General features: G+C 45.9%; 1 pseudogene; it reads left to right on the top strand.

Annotated features, from left to right (window-relative positions):
• Positions 1-1782: 1782 nt before the first annotated feature.
• On the top strand, positions 1783-3974 carry LOC113960977 (annotated as a pseudogene).
• Positions 3975-5999: the final 2025 nt, after the last annotated feature.

Here is a 5999-nt window from a genome sequence, read left to right as displayed (position 1 = left end):
ACAACTGAGCTCCTTTCCTTGGAATTTGGAGCACTCCGTGCTGAATCACTTTCGCGAATGGGGTAGCGGCGGGCACGGTCGGGCGGGCAGGGCAGGGTGGTGCCGACAGCGCACGGAGGCAGCGCACGGCGGTGGGGGGGGGGAAACGGCGCGGCTTCTGGCTAAGGGGGCGACTCCCGGGTCGACGCGAGTACAGGAAAGGTGGGAGGACCGGCTCCATGCGGCAGTACAGCGGGGCCGGGTACGGCTCCAGGCGGCAACAGGGCAGCAGCTTTAGAAGCGGCGGTGGGAAAAACGGTAGCGGGGGGGGTGGTGGAGAGCTCGCCGCGGGGGGAGGCACAGCTGGCAGTGGCTTCCCTGGCGTCCTGCATAGAGCTGGAACTGTTGAAGGACAAATTGCTGCTGGGGCCACTGGCTGACGATCGGGCAGAAGCCTGCACTTTGAAATTCACCGGCAGCACGATTGTTGAGATAATGAATAAAAGCTGAAAAACTGACTCGCTCTCTTTGCTTTCAGTTTCGCTGCTCGCTAATGCAGCATAGGTTAAAATTATAACTTGACTCTGAGTCCTTATAAATTTCTCTGTTTCAATTAGCAGCCACAACATAAGATAGCTGGTTGATTCCTTAGATCCTTTGATTTCTTCCCCCACCTCAAAGGCAGCTTGAGCTGTGAGGATTAATAACCTTTTAAGGGCTTTTTCGTCATAATTAGAATCTCTCCCAGAGAGAATTAAACTATATGCTGCTTCCCTTATCATACCTTTATCAGTGCGCGCTGTTGCAGCCTCCAGGGTTCGGCAGCACGTAATGGTAGAACTCATCCTAGTTGACGCTTCAAGGGTCCGAAGTTGCGAAGTTGCCAACTTTTTGACCGGGTCCGAAGTCGCTCTTTTTGCCGACTTTTTGACCAGTTCCAGGTCCAAGTCACTCTTCAATTTGACTTTTTGACCAGCCTCGCTGCTTAAGGCTCCAACTCCATGACATCCCAACCGTGGATTCCCCCGTTTCTTCAGATTATCACGTCGGAGGGGTCACCATTTGTTGTGGACGACGGGAAAAGTATCACACGATCCCAGTATTGATCATGACTAATCCAACTTTATTGCTGTAAGCTTCGTGCTTATAAAGGTTAATAATTAGCCTCATACATATTCCAAGCACAGGCTCATTATTGGCTTCTAATTACCTAAGACATATTTATGCAAATGCTGCTTATTTCTCATGGCTATGGTTACATATTTGTTACTTAGCTACTTTCACTGTTTTTCCCATCCTGTTGTTTTATTCTTTCTATCACGTATGCAGTTTCTTAGACAATACAGCTTCACATCAGACAATGCAGCTTCACAAACACAGTGACCTTCCAAGAGTTTCTCTGCTTTAGCGTGAGACCAGAGCTATAGAATCTTTCCTCTTTCTATTAACCAGGTTTCTACAATATTTACCACACATGCGTATAAAACTTCTATGTAATACAGATATATAAACCATATGTAGACTAGACATATATATGTGTATACATATAGTATATATGTGTATACATATAGTATATACGTGCATACATGTGTATTTCGTATATGGAACTGTGATTACTGAAGGATTTGTTTGGTATGGTTTGGTACATCATGTGGGATTTGTGAACTTTGCCTTCAGTGAGCAAAACATGTTTAGGGCAGCTGTGAAATTCAGATGGTGGAGAGACTACAGAGCAGACCTTCAAGTCTCAACCAAAATCCCTGACTTTCTCTTCACAATTTTCACCAACACACTAGAAAGAAAATGTTTAACCAAAGCACTGTGGCCGAGTTCCTTCTCCTGGGATTCTCTGACACTCGAGAACTGCAGATACTCCACTTTATGTTATTTGTGACTGCCATGGTGGGAAAATTATTGTGGTTATGTACTTCTTCTTGCTGAATTTGTCAATCTTAGACCTTTCAGCCATCTCTGTCACCCTCTCAAAGTCCATGGCCAATATTCTATGGAATACCACATCCATCTACTATTCTGGCTGTGTTGCCCAAGTCTTTTTCTTCCATGTTTTTGGTGCTGCTGAACTTGCTTTACTGACTGTCATGGCATATGATCATTATATTGCCATCTGCAGACCTCTTTACTACAAGACCATCATGAAGGGGGGCACTTGCAGCCTCATGGCAGCCAGTGCATGGCTCAGCTGTGTCCCTTACTCTGCTCTCCGCATTGGGAACATCTTTTCTTTAACCTTCTGCAAGTCCAACATCATTGAACAGTTCTTTTGTGAAGTTCCATAGCTTCTCAAGCTTTCCTGTTCTCATTCGTATTTTAGTGAAGTTGGGGTTCTTACATTTAGTTTTCTTTTAGTTGTCCTCTGTTTTGTTTTTATAAGTATGTCTTTGTAGTGGTTTGAGCCAGGTTTTCCCCCTGAAGCTGAAAGTGGTAACCCCCAGGGGGTGGTGACCCTTGGGGCTTAACCCAATCAATGCTCCTGCAAAATATAAACATATCTCTGGAGACCGGAAGAGAAGCAGTGGTACTTCTTGAGAAGAAGAGGTGGCCATGTTGTAGAGGCCACGAGGAGAAGGGGCTCCGGCCCCTTGGGGGCCTCTGCCCCCCCAGCCCCCAGTTGGGGGGCTGCAGGGACTTGGAACAGTGTTAGCTGGACTGAGTGCCTGTGGCTAGGAGCTGGGGGAGTTTTCTCCCCTGTAAGCAGAAGTGGGAGACGCTGAGAGCAGCGACGGAGCAGCAGCGGAGACAGCAACGTCCGAAGAGCAGTGGCAAAGAGCCAACTGATAAGGACCAAAAGGAGCAACACAAACCGGTATGCAGCTAAGGCAGACACAGAGGTGTCTGAGGAGAAGGAAAAGCAGCAACAGGACAAGAGAACCAAGCCAGCAGCAGGAACAGAGTTTCGCGGGGTAAGAACTGAATAAACCAAAAACCCCAAACTCGCTAGAAACTCCTCCGAGAAAGAGGAGGGGGTGGTGGACTGAGAGGAGTCCTAAAGTGCAGTATGCACTGCTGAGAGGAGCTAGGAAGCTCATGGCCTCCTGAGAGATAAGCCAGGACGGCCGAAGGAATGTGTGTGTGTGTGGGGTGACCTTGGCCCCCCTGCTCCAGCTTCAGAGAAGCTGGCAGCCATCTTTGAGGCAGAGCATGGGAGCTCTGCACAGGGGCTTGATTTCCCCTGAAGATACCAGACCGTCACGGAGACCCCGGTGCTTCGTGATATGACCATGGTGTAGCGGCCGTGTCTGGGGTTACGCAGCCCATGGAAAGACCCCTTGTTTGGAGACAGGGGCCGAGAGAGACTTGGAAACCTCCCTCGTGTGTGCTGGCAGAGAGCCAGCAACTGTTTCTGGTGGAAGAGAAGAAGAGAGCCTGCTGCCTAGAGAGGAAGACCTGCTGCTCACAGACTGAAAAGGGTCTTTTCTTCTTCTTCTCTCCTAGACTTTTATTTAGAGGGAGAAGAGATTTGGCCCATTGTAAATATTATTGTCATGGTAGAGATAGATATAGAGTTAAGATTGTTTGTAATGTATTATAGTATTTATTCACGTGTATAGTCTTTGTAATATATTCCTTCCCCCCATATTGAGTCTTGTGTTTTTGTCTGGAAAACCCATCTCACATGGGGTTGAGATGTGGGTGGGGGGCTAGGAATCAGAATTGGATTTTGGGCCTGCTGAAACCATGACAGTCTTATATTCAGATTTTCACTGTGGTTTTGAGAATTCCTGTCAAGGAAAACCAACGTAAAGCATTTTCAACCTGCATCCCCCATCTCATTGTGGTCTCTGTGTTTGTTAGCACTGGTTCTTTTGCTTACCTTAAGCCTGTCTCTAACTCTCCATCAGCTCTGGATCTTACAGTTTCTCTTTTCTGTGTTGCCACCAGTGATAAATCCAGTCATTTACACCATGAGGAACAATGACATCAAAGCTACCATGCAAAAATTAACTGGCTGCAGATTATTATATAGAAATAAATAGGGTTTTTATCAGGCTTCCTCTATGTTCCAGGAAATGAGCACTTCATGAGCAAAGGTTCTAGGGTAAGTCCTATGAGGAGCACCTGAGAGAGCTGGAGTTTTCTAGCCTGGAGAAAAGTAGGCTCAAAGGAGACCTTATCCCTATATACAAATACATGAAAGGAGGTTGTAGCAAGGTGTCTATTCTCCCAGGCAACAAGTGATAAAATGTGAAGAAATAGCCTTAAGTTGCACCGGGGGAGGTTCAGGTAGGACATTAGGAGGAATTTCTTCATGGAAAGGGTGGTCAGGCATTGGAAGAGGCTTCCCAGGGAGGAGGTAGAGTCACCATCCCTAGAGGTGTTCAAGAAATGAATGGACGTGGCACTTAGTGCCATGGTCCAGTTGAGTGCCATGGTCTAGTTGACAAGGCAACTGGATTTCCAAACAAAATGATTCCATGATTCTCTGATTAATTTTTCAGTAGCAAACAGTTTATATCACTGGAATAAGAGGAAAATATTGACCTCTTCCTAATGCACCCAGCATCTCATTGGCCTTCTTGGCCCCCAGGGCACACGGCTGGTTCACAGGCAGCTTGTGAGAACCCCCAGGTCCTTCCCCAAAATGCTACTTTCCAACAGGTCACACCCAGCCTGCAGTGGTGCCTGGGATTGTTCCTTCTCAGATGCAGGACCCTGCATTTGCCCTTGATGAATCTCAGAAGGTTCCTCTCTGCCCATCTCTCCAACCTGTCAAGGTTCCTCTGAAGGGCTGTGCAGCCCTCTGGGGTAATGGCCACTCCCCCCAGTTTTGTATCATCAGTAAACTTGCTGAGGATGCATCTGCCCCTTCATCCAAACCAGTGATAAATAAATTAAACAATACAGGGCCCAGTATTGAACTTCCAGAAACTGCCCAATAGGTCATGATGTTTATTTGAAAACATGAGGAGAAACGCAGAGAGGGGTTTTGGTAGTGTCCATTTAGATATGTCTCCACTGGAGTTTTTGCTTTATTACATCAGGTCCATTACATACTATGGTGATTAAAGTGCAAGATGTGCATCTTTATTATCATCACTTTAAAGCTAAATAAATGTTTGTTCACATTATCTGCTTTGTACTCTAAATTACCCGTATAATTGCACATTGTTCTTTTCCAAAGTAAATTATCATTGCTTTCCATTTCCTCCCAGCCTCACCCCCAAACCTTTACAGAATGGAATCACTGTGTCCTGATTTTGAGCAGCTGAATTATTGTTGTTTGTTGGAAATCCCAAAAGTTTGGTGTGAGATTCTAAACACGGAATACTATTTTTGCTTTCAGATCCAATAACCCCATGAGAAGAAGTACCTATTTATCATCTTTGACTATGCATGGAGCGCAAAGGGAATCCTAAGTGTGAGATAGAACTACACAAAAAATCTCCATGAAAAGTGTAGATGTAAAAAAGTAACCATTGTTAAAATATGGTGAATTTTTTTAGGGTTTGACCTTGCCTAGCTGCCAGGCACCTACATAGCTGCTCCCTCACTCGTTTTCTTCAATAGGACATGAAGAAAAATAAATGAAAAAGGTTGTGAGGTAAGAAAAATATATGGTATTTACTTAGCAATTACTGTCACAGGCAAAACAAACTCAACTTGGGGAAGACTGGTATAATTTACTGGCAATTAAAAATAGAGTAGGAGAGTGAGAGATAAAAGCAAAAACTATAACACCTTTTCCTCATGTCCCCTTATTCCCAGGCACAGCTTCACTTCTCTACTGACTTCCTTTGCTCCCCACCCCTGCCATCTGTACAGGGAGGATGGCAGACTGGGGCCTCTGACCAATACACAGCAATTTCCTTCTGGACCTTTGTCATCCTCACACTTTTCTTCTGCTCCAGCACAGGTCCTCCCCATGGGTTGCAATTCCTTCAGCAAATTTCCATCTGGTCTAGCAGAGTGTCCTCCATGGGCTGCAGCATGAATCTCTGCTCCATCACGGGCTGTAGGGAAACACCTCCTCCTCCTCCTCCCTCTCTTACTGTGGTGTTTGC

Source organism: Neopelma chrysocephalum, unplaced genomic scaffold, assembly GCF_003984885.1.
Source record: "Neopelma chrysocephalum unplaced genomic scaffold, ASM398488v2 Primary Assembly neopelma1_96982, whole genome shotgun sequence".
Classification (NCBI taxonomy): domain Eukaryota; kingdom Metazoa; phylum Chordata; class Aves; order Passeriformes; family Pipridae; genus Neopelma; species Neopelma chrysocephalum.
Note: the sequence above shows the minus strand (reverse complement) of the source record. Positions and strands in the feature narration are given on the sequence as shown.